General features: G+C 39.4%; 1 pseudogene; it reads left to right on the top strand.

The window, feature by feature from the left end:
• Positions 1–6,006: 6,006 nt before the first annotated feature.
• LOC110543652 (tubulin alpha-4A chain-like) lies at positions 6,007–7,285 on the top strand (annotated as a pseudogene).
• Positions 7,286–8,552: the final 1,267 nt, after the last annotated feature.

Below are 8,552 nucleotides of genomic sequence, written 5' to 3'. Positions count from 1 at the left end.
TACTGCATAAGGGTACACGAGATTAGGCCCTTAAACATTCTACAATGACTATAGGATAGATTTGGGAGGCTACACTCCTCTCCTCCCTGAACACACTGGCAGTTAATGGTCACCAGATATGGGGGGGATTTATTTGATGATATAATACCTGGATGATTGTTTGTGCTCAACTAAATGACCCCCAACACTTATTCATGAAAGTGACTGTAAGAAAACTGAGTGAGTTATACAAATGCAACAGACCTGAGGGAAACTAGTTGGTAAGAAGAAGGAATGCAATGCTAGTTGGAATAAGGATATAGTTGGGATTAGTGATATAATGTGGGATATACATGATCAGAATATTGTGTGCATATATAAAACTACCAAAGAACAAATGAAATGAAATGATAATAAAGTATATATTATGTTAATTGTATTTATCTCATTAAAACATTAAAGCAGCATTATTTCGTTTAGAATAAGTAGGTTTGGTTTCATGATTAGATACTAATTTCCAAACTCATCAAGTTGTATATGCTAATTATGTATACTTTCAGATATAAGAAAATAATCCTAAACTTTAAAAAGCAAAATGCAGAAAGGAGAGAAGGGTCTACTCCTGTATACCAGAACTAGGATTTTATATATATATAATATATATTATATATAATATAACATATACATAAAAATTATATATAATTATATTGTATATTATATAATATAATGTATTATATATTATAATAAATAATATGTAATATGTGATACATATATTTCAAATTATATATTGTATACAGTATATAATTTGTAATATATACTATATAATATATACATATTATAATGTGTATATATTATATATAATATATTATATGATTATATACTGTATATATTGTATATAACTTTTATACAGTGTATAATTTATATAAACTAATATGGACTAGAGTGTTAACTATACTTCATGTTGGATCACTTACATTTGAAAGAAATGAATAAACTGACAACTCATTTGATGAGCTTCATATTAAAGTTGAATAAATTACTTTTAATCAGTCCTTGATATTCAGAAGGAATTGCCATGAAACCTTAATCCCAGAATTCACAACACTTCACCTTTGATCTCCCAATGAGTTACTAACAAATTAGAGTGCACAAGCAAATACTACTGAATTCCAAACTTTATGTTGGTAAGCAAGAGGTTACATTGTGAGCAAAACGCTTTAGTCCTAATCTCACCCCTACACATTGTCAAAAAAGCATCACAAAACACATGACTCTGAAGAATTCCCAATTGCTCTGTTATAAGGTTTTATCACAGTAACTGATAAAATGAACACTCAATCTGAAAATGACAAAGTCCTGCTGTAAAGATTATACTCATAATTACTCAATGGTAATCCTCCTGAGGTGAGAGCCTGAGCTCAAATGTTTTTGTTTTTTACTTGACAGCAGCTGTGAACATAATATATGTTCAACTGAAGTGTTTGATGAAGATCTCAGTAAATTCTGCTTGCAGAAATGGAACATAGGATGGTACTCCCCTTAGGTAACAGAAGGAGCTCGTAGTGCTGGACGACAATGGAGACCACCCTGGACTCCAGCATTTAGCTGGCTTTGAATGTGTCTAGAGCAAATGCATTTAAGTATAGATAATAAATTATGTGATCTGACACTGATATTCTACCTCTGTACATTTGAGATGTATTAGTCATTTTTATTTTCTTTGGAACATGCTTTTCTTCTGTTTTATGGAAGCAGTTTGAAAGCTCCTATGTTTAATCTTGATTAGCAGTTTGTATTGAGAGATGCCTAGGAGATTACTAAATTATATAATGTCTTGATGTTTCTCTGAAGGAGTTGTCACAGATGGAGATCATGACAGCTCTGGTTAGTTTATGGTTCGTTCTACTTAATTTGGTATTGACTGACTAGATGATTGGGAGACAATAAGACTGAAAGAGAGGGACTAATTCTCCAGTAGTAGCTGAGAACACACTTGTGAAGAAGAGCAGATCTTGGCCTCTTCATCTTTATTTCCAGGCTACTGTACCACAGCAACTTGTGGAAAATTAGCAAATAAAATTTATTATTACTACTATTATTATTATTTCTAATTATTATGTCTAGTCCTCAAATACAGCAGAGCCCCGAGAAGGATAAATTATAGCAGGAAGTATTTAAAATGACAGAGGCTTACCCATTATGCACATGGCTACCCCATTAACTTCCTGTGATGCTGATGGCTTCATTGGGGTATAAGTCCCAGTGCAGTATCAGTCTTCAGCTGCCAGGCTCAGCAAATTTGAGAAACCATTTTGGGGAGGAACATGGGAGAGACTGACCTCACCTTATCTTGGGCAACGTGGGACCATTAATTCTCTAGGTGTCTTCTTTGTCCATAGTTCAGGCTGGTCTCAAGCAGTGGAAAGGCACTGGGGCAGTCTTGCCCAGTGGTTAGCATTCCATAATCCAGGCAGAGTTTTGGGGTCCCATAAAAGGACTGAAGCCAGGGCACCATGGACTGGCATCTGTCAAACCATGAGTCAGAATTAACCTTCTCTCTTTTAGTTGGCTTTGTCAGGAATTTTGCCGTGAAATGGATTACTAAAACAGAGGCTGGCTTGTTTCTTTTACAAAGAAAGCAAAAAGCTAACTTAAACTATGAAACACTTGGTCCCACAAATCAGAGACTCTGACTTCATGTTCTGTAAAGTATTAAAGCATTCACATTACTGATCTTCCATGCAGGTTTACTAAAACAATAAATAAATAAGCAAGTAGTATGTTGTGTGCTTGTGTGAGTGTGTGCATGTGTGAGTACGTGTGTGGGTTAGGTGTACATGCTTACATACATGTGTGTGCTGGTTCACTTGCTTATCTTATGGATATATTTCAGAAAAAGGGTATTGGATGGCCTTATCTATCACTATTGTCCAATTCCTTTGAGGCAGGGCCTCTCAGACTTGTCAGCCAACAAGTCCCAACAATCCTTCTATGTCCAGCCCTGTCTTAAGTGAGGTCTGCAGGAATTCGTGAGGACGTCTAGCTTGTTGTGTGGGTGCTGAGGGCCAAATTCCAGTCCTCACAACTATGTAGCAAGTGCACTTAACTGCTGAGCCCTTGCGTCAGCTCCGGATATTTTTCAAACGGCTAAAGAAACAGAATCAATCTTAAATCATAAGACCCTCACTCTCTGACCTTGTTGATTTCTGAGAGCTATTTAGTGTGAGATGTAGGCTTCAGCACTCTGGTTTTTACAAAGAAAAGGCAGGAAACATCTGATTGCTTTTGCAAGTGAAACCATGAATTTGTCAACATCTCCTGTTTCCAGGAAAGGCTTCCTTCTCACTTTTAGTTTAATATCAGGCCCCAGATTTGCCTGCATGGCCTAGTGGGAAACAGACAGCTACTTGCTCAGACATCTACTATTTATTTAGAATTTGGCATGTAAAAATCATCACTTTAGGTTTCTAGTGTGACTGAGATGGATAAGACACACTGTAAGTTTCCAGGCATCTTTTGATATATGAATCTAAGATTTTATTTCTCAAAGAGAAGAAAATGACAGGAAATTGTATTTTAGAGCTACATTATTCTAAAAAGTGTTCATATTCATAAGTCTTCAGACAATGTCCTGTTGATCCTCAAAGGTACCTACAAAAAGCAAAATTAATTTTTTCTAGATATATATATTCTTTCTGCTTTATAGAGACTCTGGCTAACTCAGGAAAACACTGCAGGCTAGAAAGAATTGTCAATTGCATTTTGTTGCAGGGAAAGAACAAATACTTTTTGTTCTGTTTTGTTTAAAGGTGTGGAACACTGAATAATTTTTTAAATAGAAAATACCTCTTAAGATATCATGTAACGTAATCATGGCCTTCAGCAAAGACTATATCTATCAAGCCAAATTATTACAAAGCTCTTCGATGTGTTGAATCCAAATCATACCCAGTTCAATAGATAACAGCTTCTAATGTTAGTGAATATTTTCTTGGGGAAAATGTTAAATCTTGATGCAGAGCTCTAGTTTTTTTTTTTTTTTTTTTTTTTTTTTTTTTTTTTTTTTTTTTTTTTCTTAGTAGAGGTGAAGACACTCTGGCTGCTATTCTGGGAAAAGGAATGTTAGGGCCTTCCAGTAACTAAACCATTAGTGCATCTATTGAGGTTTGTGAGATGCTAAATTATACTTTAGAAGATAACTGGTGCATGAGAGGAACTGAAAAGTAATAATCCAAGTGATCTTACGGTCATGCATTTGTCAAGTCAAGAAATAAAATATGGGAAGAGGAGACTAGGATAAACATTTAGGGAGAGAATGTGCAGGCTGACTGAAGCAGACTAGAAACCTGGGCAGAAAGGAAGTCAGATCAAAGGAAACAAACAGATTTACTTAGGCACATAGTTTTAGAGTAGGATTTACCTTTGCTTATTCTCATTCCCAGAGACACTGAGGCAGGAGATAACACATAAACAGTAAAAGAATAGAGCTCATGGAGAAAACTTCAAGTACCTGACATCTTACTGAGAATAGACTGTGGAGTTAAAAGGATGTTAGGAGTTCAACAGTGGTGCAGGGTCCACTAGGAATGAGAAGCAGAAAATCTTATTTGGTAGAAGACAGCCAAGCAGTCATGATAGACAGAAGGTGTGAGAGGCAAAGCCAGTGCTGGCAGGCTGGCTGGCTCAGCAAAACCCTTGAGAAACATATTCTAGGCATTATTACTCTTAAACATATTCTTGTTTCCAATACAGACAATAATAAAGGACTGCATTATGAATAAAGATAAATCCTAACAGGCGTGAGAGACCACACTATCCCGTAGGCAAAGATTTAACCAAAACCAAATGTATTTACTTCTATGAAGCTGGGAGGACCAAGTGAGCTCAGACTAAAAACAGCTATTGAGGAAACTACAAGGTGAGATGCAGCACTGCCAGCCATGACTATCAAGCAGAGAGTCAACATCAGCAGCTGACAAAGCACTGCAGAATATGGACAGAGAATGGCTTCAACCAACCCTTACTGTGTAGACAGTGTATGGATGGAGCAGGACCCCAGGTGTTGCATAGTTTGAGAGCCCCCCATTGGCTTGGCCCATAGTAGACCAAAGAGTTAATCTTTTTGCAATTGCCTTAGCCTATGTCCAAGTTTTGGCATAGCCCTATAAAAACTCCAGACCAGAACTTTTGTTGACTTTTTCCTCTGTTCAAAACTCCTGCCATTCTCAGAATTTTTGTTTTTATTCAGTTTTTCACTTTTTCTCAGTTTCTTACTTTTTTATGACTGGTTTGCATGCTTCTATGAGAATCTACATCTTTAATCGTCAGTAGCTTGAGAAACTGAGAGCCACTGTCTGAGCTTCACTTGAGTTTCCAGCACCTTATTTTCTTCATACAAGCATAAAAGGAGGTCCTGTCCTACTTAAAAGTGCTAGCTAAGGACAGGACTGGAGCCCCACAAGGAGACCAACAAAACTAAAAATTCTGAGCTCACGGTATCCTGCAAGGACTGCTGCACCAACCAAGGACAATGCATGGAGAGGACCTACACCCCCCTGCTCAGATGTAGCTGATTGGCAACTCAGTCTCTATGTGGGTGCCCAATCAGGGGAGCAGGGACTGACTCTGTCATGAACTCAGTTGACTGTTCTTTGATCACTTGCCCCTGACGATGAGGCCTTGCCAGGCCATGGAGGAAGAGAATCCAGGCAATCTTGACGAGACTGGATAAGCTATGGGCAGATGGCAGAGGAGGAGAACTCCCCCTTTCAGTGGACTAGAGGAAGGGGGCAGGGAGAAAGAGGGAGAAAGGGCGGGGCTGGGAGGAGTTGAGGGAGGGGGTTTCAATTGGGATATATAATGAATAAATTGTAAATAAATAAATAACTTAAAACAAAAACAAAACAAACACACAAACAACAACAAAACACTGCATCAAGATCTCACTGAGACCCATGACCCTGACTCTACATGAGCTGCACAGCCCAGACTCGTAATGTGTGAGCGCATTCCAGTCCATGTGTCCAGATGGTCAATGCCTGTGGACAGCTCTACTGTCTGTAAGATGGGATTCAACCTGAGGAACAAATGCCTAGTGATAAGATCATTGGTGGAGCGGACAACTCCTTCACTACCTTCTTTTGTGAAACTGGAGCCTTAGGCAGTCTTCATGGATTTGGAGCCTACTATAATTGATGAGATCTGATATGGCTCATACCTCCCTCTGTTCCCTCCAGAGCAGCTTACCACTGGGAAAGAAGATACAGCCAATGACTACGCCCATGGCTACTATACCATTGGAAAGGAGATCATCGATCCAGTGCTGGACAGGATCCCCAAGCTGTCTGATCAGTTCACAGGACTTCAGGGCTTCACAGCTCTGCCGCGGGCACCAACTCTGGCTTCACCTCCCTGCTGATGGAACGCCTTTCTATTGAATATGGCAAGAAGCCCAAGCTGGAGTTCTTTCATCTACCCAGCCCTACAAGTGTCCACAGCTGTAGCAGATGCCTACAACTCCATCCTGACTACCCATACCACCCTGGAACACTCAGACTGTACCTTCATGGTGGACAATGAGGCCCACTATGAATACATCTGTCTCTACAACCTGGATATCGAGGGCCCCACATATACCAACTTTAACTACCTCATCAGCCAAATTGTCTCCTCCATCACAGCTTCCGCGTGCTTCGATGAGGCCCTCAATGTGGACCTGACAGAGTTCCAGACCAACCGGGTGCTCTACTCTCAAATCCACTTCTCCTTGGCCACCTATGAGCCAGTTATTTCTGCAGAGAAGGCCTTCTATGAGCAGCTGTCGGTGACAGAGATCAGCAATGCCTGCTTGAAGCCTGCCAACCAGATGGTGAAGTGTTACCCTCGCCATGGCAAGCAGATGGCCTGCTGCCGGCTGTACCATGGAGATGTGGTGCCCAAGGATTTGAACTCCGCCACTGGGGCCATCAAGGCCAAGCACAGCATCAAGTTTGTGGACTGGTGTTCCACAGGCTTCATGGTTGTAATCAATTACCAGCCACCCACTATGGTATTTGGGAGTGGCCTAGCCAAGGTGCAGCATGCACTGTGCATGCTAAGCAACACAACTGCCATTGCTAAAGCCTGTGCTTGCCTGGACAACAAATTTGACTTGATGTATGCCAAGAAGGTTTTTGTACACTGGTAGATTGGTGAGGGCATGGAGGAGAGTAAGTTCTCTGACGCTTGAGAGGATATGGCTGCCTTCGAAAAGGATTATGAGGAAGTAGGCATCAACTCCTATGAGGATGAGGATGAGGGAGGATAGAGAAGTACTTGGAGCCTGTTGGCTGTGTTTATTGCAAAATCCTCTTGAAATAAAGTCTCCTTGTAGAGTTAAAACAACAACATCTCTGCATCAATGTGTTAAATAGTTTCAATGAGAGCAATCATTTTCTGTGTAAACATTTCCTTCATGTGGAAACAACCTTCCCTGAAGGGACAAGAAAAGCTCATGCAGCTCATAAGTCCAACAACCTCAGGAAGTGTGGGTAACAAGTACTGGGGAGAAGACTCTCCCGGCAGGGCAGCTGATCTACCTGAGAGATGTACAGGAAGCCCCTTGAATGCTGTGTAACGGGATTCTCTGCACTGCAGCTGCCCTTGAGTGACCTCTGCTCTCATAAATAACGTCAGTGAAGCCATTAACTTGGCTGACATCATTTCTTTGGTATGTCATCAGTGCCGTATTATGGATGAATAGACATCTTCCCACCCCTCTCAGAAGGGAATACACCATCCTAAATTATTTAGGAATTTCTAAATAAGAAATTCCTATTTAAATGAGTATATTTAACAATGAAAACAGCATGTCCTTCTAGCCATTATTATGTTTTCAATAATTTGGTTCCAGATTCACTTTGAGAATTTTTCGAAGCATATATTTCTGGCCAGTTTAGACCTGGTTATCAGTTCAAGTGAATGCTACAATTTTTTATTGCCTAAAATATATTTTCCATGTTAATTCTCATTTGTTTCATCAAATACATCTACTATAGTTCTAATACCTCATATTACATTTTACCTATGAATAAATTAACATTCATTTCTATTATGAGTTATTTTGTTGTTAAGATCTTCATATACAGCATTATTTTTGTCATAGGGACAGGGGCAATGTGGTCAAATGAGCAAACACAGGATTTTGAGTTGAATATATCTAGTTTTGATTCTCAGTTCTGTCATTTATAGCTTGTGATCTTAAGCAATGTATCTCACTTCCCTTGAGCTTTGGTTTCCTAAACTATAAAATTAGCATCACTATGGTTACTCAGTAGCACTATTTTGAGAATGAGAATTAATAATTGAGAAGTGCTCAGAATGCTCCCTGGTTCTTAGTGGATACTCAGTGGATAAGAGTTACCATTTTCAACACTGTTACCAATTATTAGACTTGGCTATTTTGTGGCTGTCCTTAGGAAAAAAGAGATGATGAGAGCCACCTTCTCTGGAGGAGAACTAGGAGATTCCATGAGAAAAGGATGGATAATGAACTCAAAGGGAAGTGCCTTGCCTGGTTTAATAGGATGGCACTC

Source organism: Meriones unguiculatus, chromosome 1 (assembly GCF_030254825.1).
Source record: "Meriones unguiculatus strain TT.TT164.6M chromosome 1, Bangor_MerUng_6.1, whole genome shotgun sequence".
Classification (NCBI taxonomy): domain Eukaryota; kingdom Metazoa; phylum Chordata; class Mammalia; order Rodentia; family Muridae; genus Meriones; species Meriones unguiculatus.
The sequence above is the reverse complement of the archived record's forward strand: the minus strand, read 5'-3'. Positions and strand labels throughout refer to the sequence as shown.